Raw genomic sequence first — 13663 nt, 5'->3', positions numbered from 1 at the left:
AAGTCCTAGGGCATGGACCAGAGGCAGCAGGACCTCCATCCTTAGGGACATTCAGCACTCAACTAAACAAGACCCTGAGCAGCCTGAATTAGCCCTGCCTTGCACAGCAGCTGAGCCAGACAACCTGTGAAGGTCCCTCCCAACCTAAATTAGGCACTGGTTCTCTGAAAGACGTGCTGCCTTTCATGGCATTTCCACCATATTCTCACAGCACCCATGTTCTCACTGCAGCTGCTCTGGAAAGGGAGCTGCACAAACGGTGAAGTTTACCACTGCAAAAGATACGGGGTAGGGGGGAATAGGTCAACAAAAGGGAGTGGAAGATGACCTGGATTGGGTTAGAAGAGAATCTCATCTAAAAGGAGCTGGAAGACCAGCTGCTAGCCCAGTTGCACAAACTGGGCTGGCTGCCAGGACTGCCGTGCTCAGCTGAGCCGGAACGAGAGAAAGGGAGGACTCAGCTGTAGGTGGATGAAGGTTGGGTTTCAGCAAATACCACAGGCCCCCAAAAGTCTGGGAATTCACGATCTAGCCCGAACAGACATGCCTCTCGTACATGCACCACTGTCCTGTGTGCACAGACACAGTGTTGTGCATTAGAGGGACACAATTCCTTACTTCCCTCCACCCCGGGCCACAGGGGTGACTAAATGCATCTGTTCTAACTTCCTATAAGATGAGAATAGCGAGAGTATTAGGGGGACTCCCGTCTGCTCTTGGTAAGGGCAAATCCGCTACGAGACAGCTTTCAGTCTTGCAAACACAGTGGGCAAACCTGTCTTCATGGCGAGGCCAGAAAGCAAAGCAGATTTCTCACACCTGAAAAACTCCCTTGGTGCAACACAGAGAGCTTCAGCACTTACCCCACGAGGGTCACAAACAGCAGGTCTTTCTGAGATGCTCTAGTCAGAGACCAGCCAAGAGGGACAGAGTTGCTGCTGTGGCATGACCAAACACAACCTATTTCACATATGCCCCTCTTAACACTACTCAAAAGCCTCATTTGTGTGCCTTCAAGGATAAATTCAGATCCTCTGAACTAGCAACTCTTCATTTTCCAGCATCTCTTCAATGAGCAGACATCAGACCTACAGAGCTGCCTTTGTGAGCAGGTGCTTTGGGTGTAGAGCGTACAAACACGCGTCAGATCTGCAGCTTTATCAAACGGCGAGGCCAAGCCAGGAAGGCAGTGAATGAATCACTCCTGTACTGCCCAAGAGCTGCTGCAACAATGCTGTGCTCTGCAAACGACTTTCTGATTAAATCTGTTTTCAGTTCCCCTTCCTGAACAGCCACGGGCAGGGATGTCCACGTGTCTCACACGCTAGCTTCACCGGCACCCACACCTCCTACAGCATGGGGACCTCCAGCAGCACGTGCACGCACGCCACATGCAAAGAAGACAGAACAAGCCCACGGACTTACAATTATCCCCAAAGTCAATTCAACTTTGTACTTTAGGCAAGAAAAAGATGTCAAGATGAGATTCACGTAGCTGACAGAGGCAATGAACTGCTTTCTCTCAAACTTCAGCAGTTACGGGGTTCTTTAATGCCTTCTTGAGAAGGCTTGGGACCCCTTTTCAACAGTTTCTTTGCCTGAAGGATTCAAACCTCCATGTCCCTCCCTCCTTTGAGGGCACAGCAATCAGAAATCTTCAAGATCTTCAAAAGCAGACAATGCACGAATGCTCTACTAAAAAAATAAGGCCCAGTATTACAGAAAGCAGTATGTTGCCACCGAATGATGTTAAACAGTCGGTAAAATGGGCATTTACCATCTAAATACACATTGTCTCCCTTGTTCTTGGAAAAATAGCACAGCATCAAAATGCATATACTGTGAAAGTGCATGCAGTATGTAAAAAACAGGTGAGTTTCAAGAGTGACTGCAAACAGAGTACTTAACTCAGGAGCAAATCCTTCCAGCAGCCTGACCCTTTTACTTACTAAAACATCCATTCCCCAATAAAAAAGTGCAGCGAAGATAAAGCTGTTGAGCATTCCCCGCTACACATCTGCATTTGGAGCAGCCAAGAATAAACCTTATAAACATAAGACATGAAACTTGGAGCACCTGCCGTAGCAGGGCCTGATTCCCTGCACACTGCGAATTTGCAGCCCTGCACTAAAAGTACATTCCAAGTTTCACACTGACCCCTTGATATTTTAGTGGTTAGCATTTCAGGATACAATGTCCATGTATTTGTTCCGGCCAATGGGCTTTGTTTCAAAATTGACTGCTTTGAAACAAATTTGAACAGTCACATACCCTCGAATAATCCCAATTTCTCAGTACTGTCCTAACAAGTGTTTTCAAGAGGTCACTGACAGCAGCAGGACAGGAACATGCACCGCACAGCCATGCAAGGTCGGGCCAAGCGTCCGTCTAAAGCCAGTATCTCATTTCCCACAGAGGATGCCTGGCAATGGGCGCAGAGCGCAGGATCACTCGACAGTCCTATTGCCCACGACAGAATCTTGGCATGTGCTATGAATAACTTGGGGGCTTCTTGTGCCAGAGACGTCCTTGCGTTTGATGGTTCTCTGTACCCATCTCCTCATCCATGTAGTGATTTTTCTTCCAGAATTTATCCAACCCATATTTGAATCCAAGCAAAGTTTAGTATTCATAATTGCACATCACAAAAAGCTCCACGCTGAAACATGGCTGTGTGACAAGTCATCTTCTTCAGTTTGCCTTTAAACCTGCCAGTTCCTGGGTTCATTTGATGCCCTTAGTTCTTGGGCTAGACAAGTGAACAGCTTTTCCCTATCTCCCTTCTCCATGCCAATTCTAGCTCTACAGATCTCCTTCATGCCATTCCTACCATCCTTTCTTCCCACAAGCACAGCAGGACCCACATCCAGCTGCTCAGTCCTTAGACAGCAGCTGTTCCAAACCTCTCACCCATGCTTGTGGTTTGCAGCATCTCCCAAAGTCCAGAAAATACTCCATCAACCTAGACATCAGCTAAATATCTTCATCCTGAGGAGGAGGAGATGTTCAGCCTTTCAAGCTTTTGTGAGCTGACTTTGGGGCTTGAAATTCAACTTTTGTAAACCGTCAGGATAGCTATTCCAACAAGTGGCATCAAGAGAGAAGTCTGCACTAGTACCAAAACCATGTACGTGCCATGGTACATCCACGTGGGCAAGGAGACTGTCTGAAGAGACTGGGAAGAGGCAGAAGGGCCTGATACCTGCCTGGAATTCTCCCCACAGTGCTGGCACAGTCCCAGTCCTGGTGCCACCACCTGCACTGCTCAGTCAGCTCAGAAGCTGTTCCCTCAGCATGGCAATACTTGAGGAATCCAGAAATACAAACTCTTCTCCAGCACACAAGCTGAACACACAGCATTTGCACATCTAGCTTCTTTTAACTGATGTGTGTACAACTGTGGTAGCAGCACAAAAACAATTAACAAAGTCAATTTCAATGAAAACAAACAAAAAAAAAAAAAACCACAAAAGAAAAATATTGTATATTGCAGATATTCTGGGAAAGTCATCTTCAAGAACTCCATGCCAAAGCAAGGTCACAGCACCAGAACAAAAGCCAAAGTCACTGAGCCGTGGGTCAGGCTAAGAAAGAGGGAGAGCGCATTAAATTCCAAAGTTGGCGCATGATCAAGAAAAGCTGCTTAGTGAAATCCACCCACCCAAACAGAGAAGGAAAAGCCTTGCACAGCAGCCTGAGCATGCTCCTAAAACTGACTGGCATCTCAAATACACTCAGAGATTTGCACAGTCATTTCAAAGACAGACCATCCTTCCATTTAAACAGACAACTGAAGCTATTCCCATGTTGATTTTTTTCTGCCAAAATTTCCATTTTACCAACATTCTCATTTAAAATAAAGCCGTTTTTTTTAAAAAAAAAAAATATTCAAAATGAAAAAAAAAACCACCACAACAAAATACCAACTTCATTCAACCCTACCACACAAACACACATCATCTGCTTTTTCCAATACCACCATTCCCCTCCAGCACAGCATGTGCATGTTCTTACAGACACCCCCAGGAGGTAACAGACACCGGGGCTCTTCCGCTGCAATCCGATCACCACATCCCATGCGCAGCCCCCAGCTGTTTTCCTCCATTTTTTCAAATCTCCATCACTGCAACAGCTGTATTTGCAGTGCCCGCTACGCAGAGTCCCAGGCAGTTCCCGTGTACCTGAAGGGGTCTGCCCATTCAGATACTCTGGTCGAGGCACACCAGCAGGATCTGGGTGGAGAGATAAAGAAACCAAGATCCTAATGTGTTCTCCAGACAGAGTGAGCCAGAGGAGACAGGGGGCTGCTGGCTGTGTCTCTCTCCAGGAGGATTTCTGCTGGCACAGCAGGGAAAAGGCAGGAAGTCTAAGGAGAAGAGGAGCAGTGGGGTTTCAGTCTCATGGCTGCCAATAAAACCATCTAGCGTGGATCAGACCCAACAAGTTACAAATAATATCTCAAATACCAGGCGCGAGCCAGACCTTTAAAACAAGCCAGATGGAGGGGCTGAGGGCAGGCAGGGACGGGGAAGGTGGAACAGGCCTGTGGCTCTGCACTCTCGGGGAAAGCTGTCGAGGGCACAGCAACACCCATGCTTCGGCTGAGACCACCACCACGTCCCAACCTAAGAAACCACCTTGGAAGCAAAACAAGGCCATCAGCACTGCCCTGGCAGCGGCCCTCTGTAGGACTCTCTCCTGCTTTCCCGACCCTTGCTGCCGAGCTCGGAGGAGATGCCGTAAGGCTTTGCAGACCCACAGGCTGCCAAGCAGGAGCTGGGGTCTGAGCAACCCAGGGACCTCTGAGTACAAGCCTGGCAGCGAGCTAGGCAGACACGCTGCCCTCTTAGCCCTGCACGGCAGGGAGCTGGCAAGACTGCCATTCCCACACACCACCCGCTGCCGCTCTCACTGCCCTCTGCCATGCACGAGCTCTGCTTGAGCGCTGGTAGAGACTGATGCTGCCTGAAACAGCCTGCACCGAATCACGCAGGCAACAGTTCCCCAAGTTCCTGCCTGCTGCTTGCGAGCAAACCAATCTGACAGTTAGCTGCTGCCCAAAGAGCAGTCTTGCCTTACTCCAGTGAACCACTTCAAGGTGTTTTACCAGCACAAAACTAACCCTAGTAAATTATTTCCTGTTGATCTGGCATCCTGAAGAGGCTCACACAAGTTCAGATAAGCGCTGTGCAACCGGAGAGAGGAAGGGTAGGACCAGCCTATTCAGTGATAACTCAGTACGATAGCAGCTTAGCTGAAACTCCAAACTACAGCCCGAGTCTTTGTCTCCTGCCTACATGAAGCAGTGCTCCTCCATCCCCAGCCAGCAGATCAGCACTTGGGGAACTGCATCTGCCCCCACCAACACGCATTCAGCACACCAAGCCCCTGCACCCTCCTGTGGAGAGGGACCAGACAGGACTGTGGAACAGCCAACCTCTCATTAAAAGACACAGCTTTCTTGTCGGCCAGTGTGGCACATGGGAAAGGCCTGTCCCTACTCATACTGTCTTTCAAACTTTATGTCAAAGTAGAACATGGAAGAAATGGATCTGGGGTAGCAAAAGCCTTTGCACAGGCTCCAATGGAATAGAGGCCTCTGCCTTGCAGAGAGTGAATCAAAAGGCACACAATCTTCCTCCTGAGAGCCTTCTTTTCAACCAGTGCTCTTGAAAGAGCTTGAACAAGAGCTATACACCTGGGCAGGCGGCCACAGAACCAGCATGCAAGTAGATCATGGAAAAGTAGCACACAAGTACCACCACGGAGCTGCGCCAGCAGTAACCCACCAAGGTGGGGTGAATGGTATGGGGAAGGTCCTTAACTTCTGCAGCTACCCAAGCAACCAAGGCAGCACTGAGGGATCTCACCGTGAACCACTTAATTTAATTAGCTGAGAAATACCAGTGGAAACTTCCTGGCTTGGAAGAGGCCAGGCAGACCCCTAGATAGGAAATAGGAAGCTACATTAGAAAAAATCCAAGGGTTTGGATTTCATGCAAAGCCTTGTAGAACGATACTGGTATGCAAGAGGCACAGCAAGAGTGCAAAGCTTCAAGCGGGACCCACTGAACTTGGCTTAGCTATATACAGAGCCGGAGCGTTCTAAACATAGGTAATAGAAACATCTGCCAGTGAAGTCTGAATGTATGCAAACCAATCCCATGATCCGGAAAGCAGATCTGATGTCCCTTTGAGCAACTGATTTTCTTGATTTTCAGGAAAAAATCCAGGTCGTGATGGAAATCAACCATAAATGAGCTCCTACTGGAACGCCAGTATTACAAGCTTTCAAAGCAGCTTCACATGAGACCTGAAAGGTATCCAGGTCTGGTGCCCTCATACAGAGGAGAGAGGAAAAACAGGGAGCTCAAAAAACTCTTCTGATTCTTGTTAGTCCCCAGATCTGTAGTTGAACTTCTCCAAATACAGGTTAAAAGATGACCCCCAACTGCAACCTGCAAACACTCACACAGGCAACAAACTCTGATCTTCAAGGTCCTTTTGTTGCTGCAGACAAAAGGCAGAACAGTAATAAGAACACAGAAGCCAACACTCAAAATTCAAGCTATAAAAATGTCACAGCCACTTGAAAGAGATGCAAGCCAACAGAAGAAGCAGTGTCCCCAGCTCTCTGTGTTGCCCACCTCCTCGTGCTGGCACGAGCAACCCGGCAGCTGTTGGGTGATCCACACTGGGAACTGACCCACATTAGCTCAGCAAAGAAAATGGTTTGTTCCAGCCCAAGCTCCTTCCCTGATCCAAGTCATCACATGGCTCCACAAACACTTAATGCCAGCAGCAGAAAAGGGGAAGAAGCAGGAACAAAAAGAGCAGCTGGAGCCAGATGACTGGACTGCTTCTTAAGGCAGCACTGTTAGAGCGATCGTGAAAACATGGCCAAAAACTCACACCTGTAGCACTGTGGGAAGCTAACAATTGTCACAAGGGAGGTGGTGGGTTCTGCATCTCTTGACACCTAAATAATCTTCTGAGAAGTGCCCTCAGTGCAGCAGGAATAAAATACTACTACATCACCAGAGGCAGAGTGAATTTCTGGTGGGGAAAACATGCAAACCATTTACAGATTTCTGCCGGCCAAGCCTCACGCATGGACAGCTTCCATAGAAGGGTTCTCCAGGGATGAGTTACTCCTGCTCACCTATGGCCTGTGACACCCACAAAGCAACTAGGTGGAAGGGTGCCAAGGAGAGCAGACCGGGCAGAGGGGCTGCCTTTTCCACCTCCTAAGCACGTGGGATTCAGATGACAGAAGCAGGTTCACAGCACCAGCCAGTATGCCTGCGCCGCAGGGCCCAGGCAACGAGCAATCAGCATCCAACTTCACCTTCTAGAGTAAACACTACAGAGCCATCTACAACCTACCCAGATACCAGCAAGGGGAACAGTCTGAGCATAAAACATAACCAACAAAGAGGGGGGAGCAGTGGAAAACCTTCTAGAGTACTTTGGAGTCTTCATCCTGTTTGTGTTTCTCCATGAACACATCCTGGAGCTTTGCACAGAGAACACCAGCCTGCCACCGCATGCAAGAGCCAAATTTCCAGCAGCCACGTTCTAATACTCTGGTCACCACTTATAGGCTACATCTGGGCACGGACTGATGACGATACCTGCTAATAGCTCCAGTGACAGTACAGCAAGCACAGGGGGCAAGAAGCCAGCACTGACCAGCACTCCCATTCCTTAGGGGAGTCAGGTAGAGTCAGCACTGTCTGGTCCTCAAAAGGAGCTGGTTTCCACCTGGAGATCCATTACCAGCTACCAGACGGCTGAGGCATCTCAGCATGCCTATGCAGGAAGCCAGGATACTACTGCTGGTCCAGTGCCACAGTGAACGTAGCCAGAATGGATAACAAGTATAATCCCATTAACAACTCCAATATTAACAATTCCAATTATAAACAACTGGCTGCCAGCACTGGAAACATATCCAGAGGAACGATCATCTACACAAGCCTTGTTCTTGCACCCTATTCAAAGGTAGCCACAGCTGCCCGTTGGGTTTGCAGCGCCTGCGCTGAGCTGGCTGAGTCCTTCACTCTGGGGTCTCCAGCAGCCTCCAAGCACAGTTGTCTCAATACTCTGCCTGGGTCTACACATTCTTCAATATCACTAGAGCTCCTCATCAACAAAGAAGCAGGAAAGAATGATCACAGAAACTATTTTAGTACACATTTAACTCGCTGCAACAATTCAACGGGGCTCCAGAAGACCATGTTCTGGATTTATTTTCACTACTATTAAAATAGGTGGACTGTAAAGTACTGGCTGATCCACAAGCACCACGGACACAGTCACTGCCTCAATCATACAGCAAGGTGAGATTCACAAAAGTGCCTTTGTCAGCGCAGCCGTGACCCCACATTAGAAAACAAAAGACAAAAACAACAAAATCCTACCACTGTACTTTAACAAAGGTACCACTTTTCATTGAAATTCTACATTTGTAAGTTTTTTCTGTACCAGCTCTCATATGCACCATGAGTACCATAAGGGTTCAGGACACCAGGAAAGCTGGGAACGCAGCACTGGAATGACTCTCAAGACAGCAGTGAACACTGGCTCTGGTTGCTTTTGGAATAGCTGCTGCCCGTGCACCCACCTCAAGAGCAATTTTCTTGGTAAAGTAATGCCTCTGAGTGACTGCAACATTGTTCATTTAGAAAATGTGACATCAATAAACAATTGATGGAAGAGCAACTGCCAAAACTAGCAACCTCCCCTAAAAAGATCACAATACTCCAAATCAAAAATTACGTTAGACCAAAAACCAACCAACCTCTATGGCAAAGACTCTCAGTACTAAAAGCAGCTAAGAATCACTGTTTGTTCTGCTAAATAAAAACGTCTCACTGGCAAATGAGATCAAAACTGCCACAAATGACAACATTTCCTATGGAAAGTTACATAAAACCACCCTGAATAGCAATCTAAAAAAAAAAAAAAATCTTAGAGGAAATAACAATAACAAACGCTGGAGCCACCAGAAGACAGACTTTATATTCAAGAAGGATGGAAGCCGCAGCATCTGAGTTCTTCAGGCCAGCTTTCTTTGCACGTTCTTTGGAAATTCAGAGCATTCTCACTCACCATCACACCCCTGCTTTCTCCAAGACAGCCAGAGTTCTGTTCACCTGGATAAAAGGGAGAGAACAAGCCTGCATCCACCAGCAATGCCACAGCAATGAGGCCCAGTGGAGATCCTTCAAAAGAACAATTCCACAGCCAAGGACTCGGAGCAGAGCTGGTTCAGCTGGAGCTGTTCTTCCTCAGCATTAGCGGATTTAGCCAGGGACACAGGAGAGCTGACCTGCCAATCTGACGCTCTAATTTCTACTCTTGCTGGTAGTGCTCGACAGCGGGCCACACACCATCTCCTACTGTGTCTCACTGGACAGCAGTTGCAGAAAGAGCTTGTCTTGCTCTGCAGGTGTGTGCACGCACGTGTATGTTTATCCATACCCGGTGCACCAACTCATTTATAACGCAAACGGAAATAATCGTCATTCTAACTTTGTTTTAGCAAAAACCATTAAAAATCTAAGTGAACCGTACTTGTTCAATCTGAGTGAACGGCACATTCTCTCTCACTGTTCTCCCTGAAATCACAGTCCCAGAGCAGTCAGAAATGGAAGGTACACACATTTTTTTGGCAAAACAACGCACAGCCTGCTGTCTTCTACAGTTCACTTTAAAGTACCAGGCTTTGAATTGAAGGGACAGAAAAACGTACCTTCCACGTGCTGATTGCGATAGGGCAATAACTCCTGAAACACAGAAGCTGTATTCGCCAACCCAGCTGCATGAGCCTTCAAGATTTTAAAATTCAGGCTGCTGCAATTTTCCCTGAGTCAAAGCCAAGTAAGTTCCGGACCTATAGAACAGTAAAAGCAGCGTCCTGTACAGCTTCAGGATGACCTCATACAGATTGTTTCTTTTTAAAGCAAAAAAAACCTTTCAAGAAGGGATTGCTGCTGACCAGCAGAGCCAGGGGCTGTCTCTCAGCAAAGTGGAAACAGGAAGGGGAGGAGGTGGCAAAGGTAGGCTTTCCAGAAAAGGCAAGATCAGACATGTCTTGATACGGCTTCTCCCCCGGGAAGGCTTGTACCGTGCCAGGGAAGTATTTTGCAATGATACTTCTTAGTTCACAGAGAAGAAATTACATTTCCTTTAATAATCACTATGCTTTAGAGATGCTGTGATTACTAAGGCAAGGTCTGTTTGTTGCTAAAGGCCCCAGAATGTGAGAACATATTCGCTGCTCAGGTCTGTATCACGACAGTTGTAACATTTCTATGGTATGCAAAAAGTAGTTTTAATTATATTTGAAACAAATGGTGTATCTACACAGTTGAAGCATGCACCCAAAGGAAATTTCAGCAAGAACAAGCCTTGTCAATCTGACATTTGCTGTCTCTGCAGCAAACAGGGCATGCAACCAATGCAACCTGCACTCGACAGCTTTGTTAGATTTAACAGTTAAGGTGAACATGAAGAATACGCTCTCTGCCTCCAGCAAGTAGCAAACAGCCAGTTTGTGATTCAAAAGGATTTGACCATAGTTTAGTTTATTTGTTCAAAAACTCAGCTACTAATTTACTCATTGTGGCATTGTCCCAACACACGTTACAAGAAAAACCCACTTCCTCATTCCTACAGCAGCATGGACTGAAACAAGTATAAGAGATGTGATCTTAAGTGGGCTTCAACCAGTCCTGCACAGCAGCTACACGAGCAGGACCAAAAAAAGGAACAAGCAATCAGAAACCCCTAACTAACAAGGACATGACAATAGGCAATCTCAGGGCAGATATAATTTCCACCGCTCCCTGTGGAAACCTCACTCTCTCAGGGCTGCCCCTAGACCTTCCCAATGGCACAGTCAAGTCTGCCCCTGGAAACAGAGAGGTGGGCAGGCAAGCCTTGCCCTCCCCCCACCGTGCCAGCACAAGAGTCTCTACAACTCCGTGCAAGAAGGCCTGGATGGCAAGAGCACAAATCACACACCAAATAAGTCTGGGGTCCTTCAAGGACACAGAAACAGGGCTGCCAGCACGACCATGGGAAATGCTGTCTAATAAATTCATTTCCTTCCAAGGTTAAATCTTGGCTGTTGCCTGCCTAATCTCTTGGGACTAATAGCTGCAGGGCTGGGATTGTCCCTTCCTAAATATTTTTCTGTTACTTGCATGGTGGGTGCTGACCTCAGAGGAGAGTCACTGGACGCTAGCGGAATAAGCAACAGGTTCTGATGTCCATTCAGTTCAACTGGTTCATCTGCTAGTTCTGAACAAGGCAAAAAATAAACAAACAAAAAGACCCAAAAAAACCCAAACCACAAAGCTAAAAAAAGCCCCACCACTGGGGAGACAACTACCTGCATGACCCTGGACGCCAGGGTTTCTCCTCCTTTGAGGAAAAAGACCATCTTCACTTTACTTTCCAGCAGCACTGGGACATTTTACCCACAACCCAGACACATGCCTCACTAAATTCAGTTTGCAGCTCCCACAGCGCAAGCTGAAAGGCTGTCACGCTCTCAGCAGAGAGGATGCAACGCAGCTCTCTGAGCAGGTGGGCAACACACACGTTCTGCAGGTTACTTAGAGCTACAGCAGGTACATACCCAGCAGCAGGGAGGCAACCTTACAGTAACAGTGCCAGATCTGCATGTTTCTTGTCTGTTTTGTTCCAACTAGATGATGATAAAAGTTAGACTTGGCACCCAGCACCTCTTCAGCTGAAAAGGAAGGAAACTAATCCACATCTGAGCTCAGGGAAGATGTGAAGGAAGGAAGCCATCCTCAAATTTGAAGTATTTCTACTGAAACGGGTCATACACCAGCAACAGGCAGGTAGCTGCAGGAACAGCAATTAATGTAAGTGTCATGTTGGGTCACAATTCATGGTGGAACCTCCAAGACGGGCGCATGGTCTCCACAGGATGCCAAAACCTCCAGAGATAACTCGAGAAGAAAGGCAGCAACCACAAGGGAGGAGTCTTATCAAAGACATTCTGCTGGATAAAAGCTCTAGAGGCACAGATAGAGAAACATCAGGATCTTCAACTCACAGCCAGTGCCTCTCAGCAGGCAGCATCCCCAGCAGCACACGGGGTGCTCTGCCAACCTTTTCGCTGGATGCACTGAATGGAAGAGGAAAACAAGTCGGGACTCCTGGTCACACTGCCCATCTCAGGCCTTCAGCACTACCAGGCTGTGTTTGCACTGCAGACAGATCTGACACACTGAATGGAATCAAATCTTTACTAATTATATCTGAGCATGTGGGCTCCGTGCCCAGAATAAACTGTCCTATCATGCCACACTCAGCAGACCCTCCCTCTTCCAGGAGAACATGCTGGGACTTGCTGGCCACTCTCCGGGGCTGGATTGCAGAGGAACAGGACTGATGACCCCAAAAGGAATTCCTGTTCCTGCCTCGCGACCCCGCTCAGCTGCAGCCTCGCTGCAGTCCCCGCCACGAAAGTGAAACGAGCCGTCTGCCAAGTCCAGTGACGAGGCGCCGACCCTCTCCGAGGGACACAACTCGGGACTGAGGCGACACGTCAGGGCCACGCGCTCTCAGCACCAAGCCACGGGAAGGACGCGCTTGCTGGAGAAGAGGTGCCTGCTCTGCTCCGCAGGCAGACAGCGCTCTCCACATCCAAAGCTCGTCACCCTGGCTGAAGCCTACCCAGCACAGAAGCAAGACATTCCTGAGACCAGGGCCAGCCCATGGCTTTCCCCAGAACCTGAAAAGCCAGTTTGTAGGCAGATCTCTTGCAAGTGTATTGCTAAAAAAAAAAAGGCCTGTCATGGGAAGTCCCAGAGCAGAACTAGTTTTGTGGGAGTTGCTTTTCACTGTGCAGCATTACCTTCCTTTCATGGGAACGCACAGGAGCAGGCCCACCGCTGACACATGACCACACGTGAGAACCACTGCCTTCCAGGGGGCTCAGGACTCACGTGTAGAGACCACAACAAAGCTCATTCCCCTGTTCCAAATGCACAGCACCTCCTGGGAGGCTGGAAGGGTCCCAGCTCAGGAATGGTGTGGGGTCCCAGCTCAGGAATGGTGCAGGCTCCCCACGAGCTCGCACACAGACAGCAGAGACCTGGGCTGCCTAGTGGTAGCCACCAGGATCTAAGGACACAAGAAGGACACAGCAGAAATGAGGATAACCATTATCAGAGCAACAGAGGGTTAAAAAAAAAAGCAGATGAGCTTTGAGACACACAAGGCCTTTCATAAAGTCCTTTTAACAATCAAAACTTGAAGGAAAGAAGTATCTGAAAGTTCACCCAACTACATCAACCGCTCTAACACGAGTTATCACCTCCTCTTGCAAACCCTGCACCAGTGAGACAGAAGACCTGGAGTGCAATATATATCCACACACTGGAGTGGAGATCCAGCTCTCCCGCCAAGGATCTGCTCCCCAGCCTGTCCCAAGTGGGCCCTTTTTACACCTGTGTTCACGGCACAAGGGCACCTCCTTGTCTTGGCTGCTCTACTGGCGTTACTGCTGTTAACACCCTGTGCTCCTTCCTCGTCCCATGCTTCATTCAGAAGCACCTTCAGCTTTGCTGCCTTGTCCCTTCCCGTTGTGTGTGACTATTTTTTCCTTTACTGCAGA

The sequence above is a fragment of the Tauraco erythrolophus genome, chromosome 17, assembly GCF_009769465.1.
Source record: "Tauraco erythrolophus isolate bTauEry1 chromosome 17, bTauEry1.pri, whole genome shotgun sequence".
Classification (NCBI taxonomy): domain Eukaryota; kingdom Metazoa; phylum Chordata; class Aves; order Musophagiformes; family Musophagidae; genus Tauraco; species Tauraco erythrolophus.
This window is presented reverse-complemented; position numbering follows the sequence as displayed.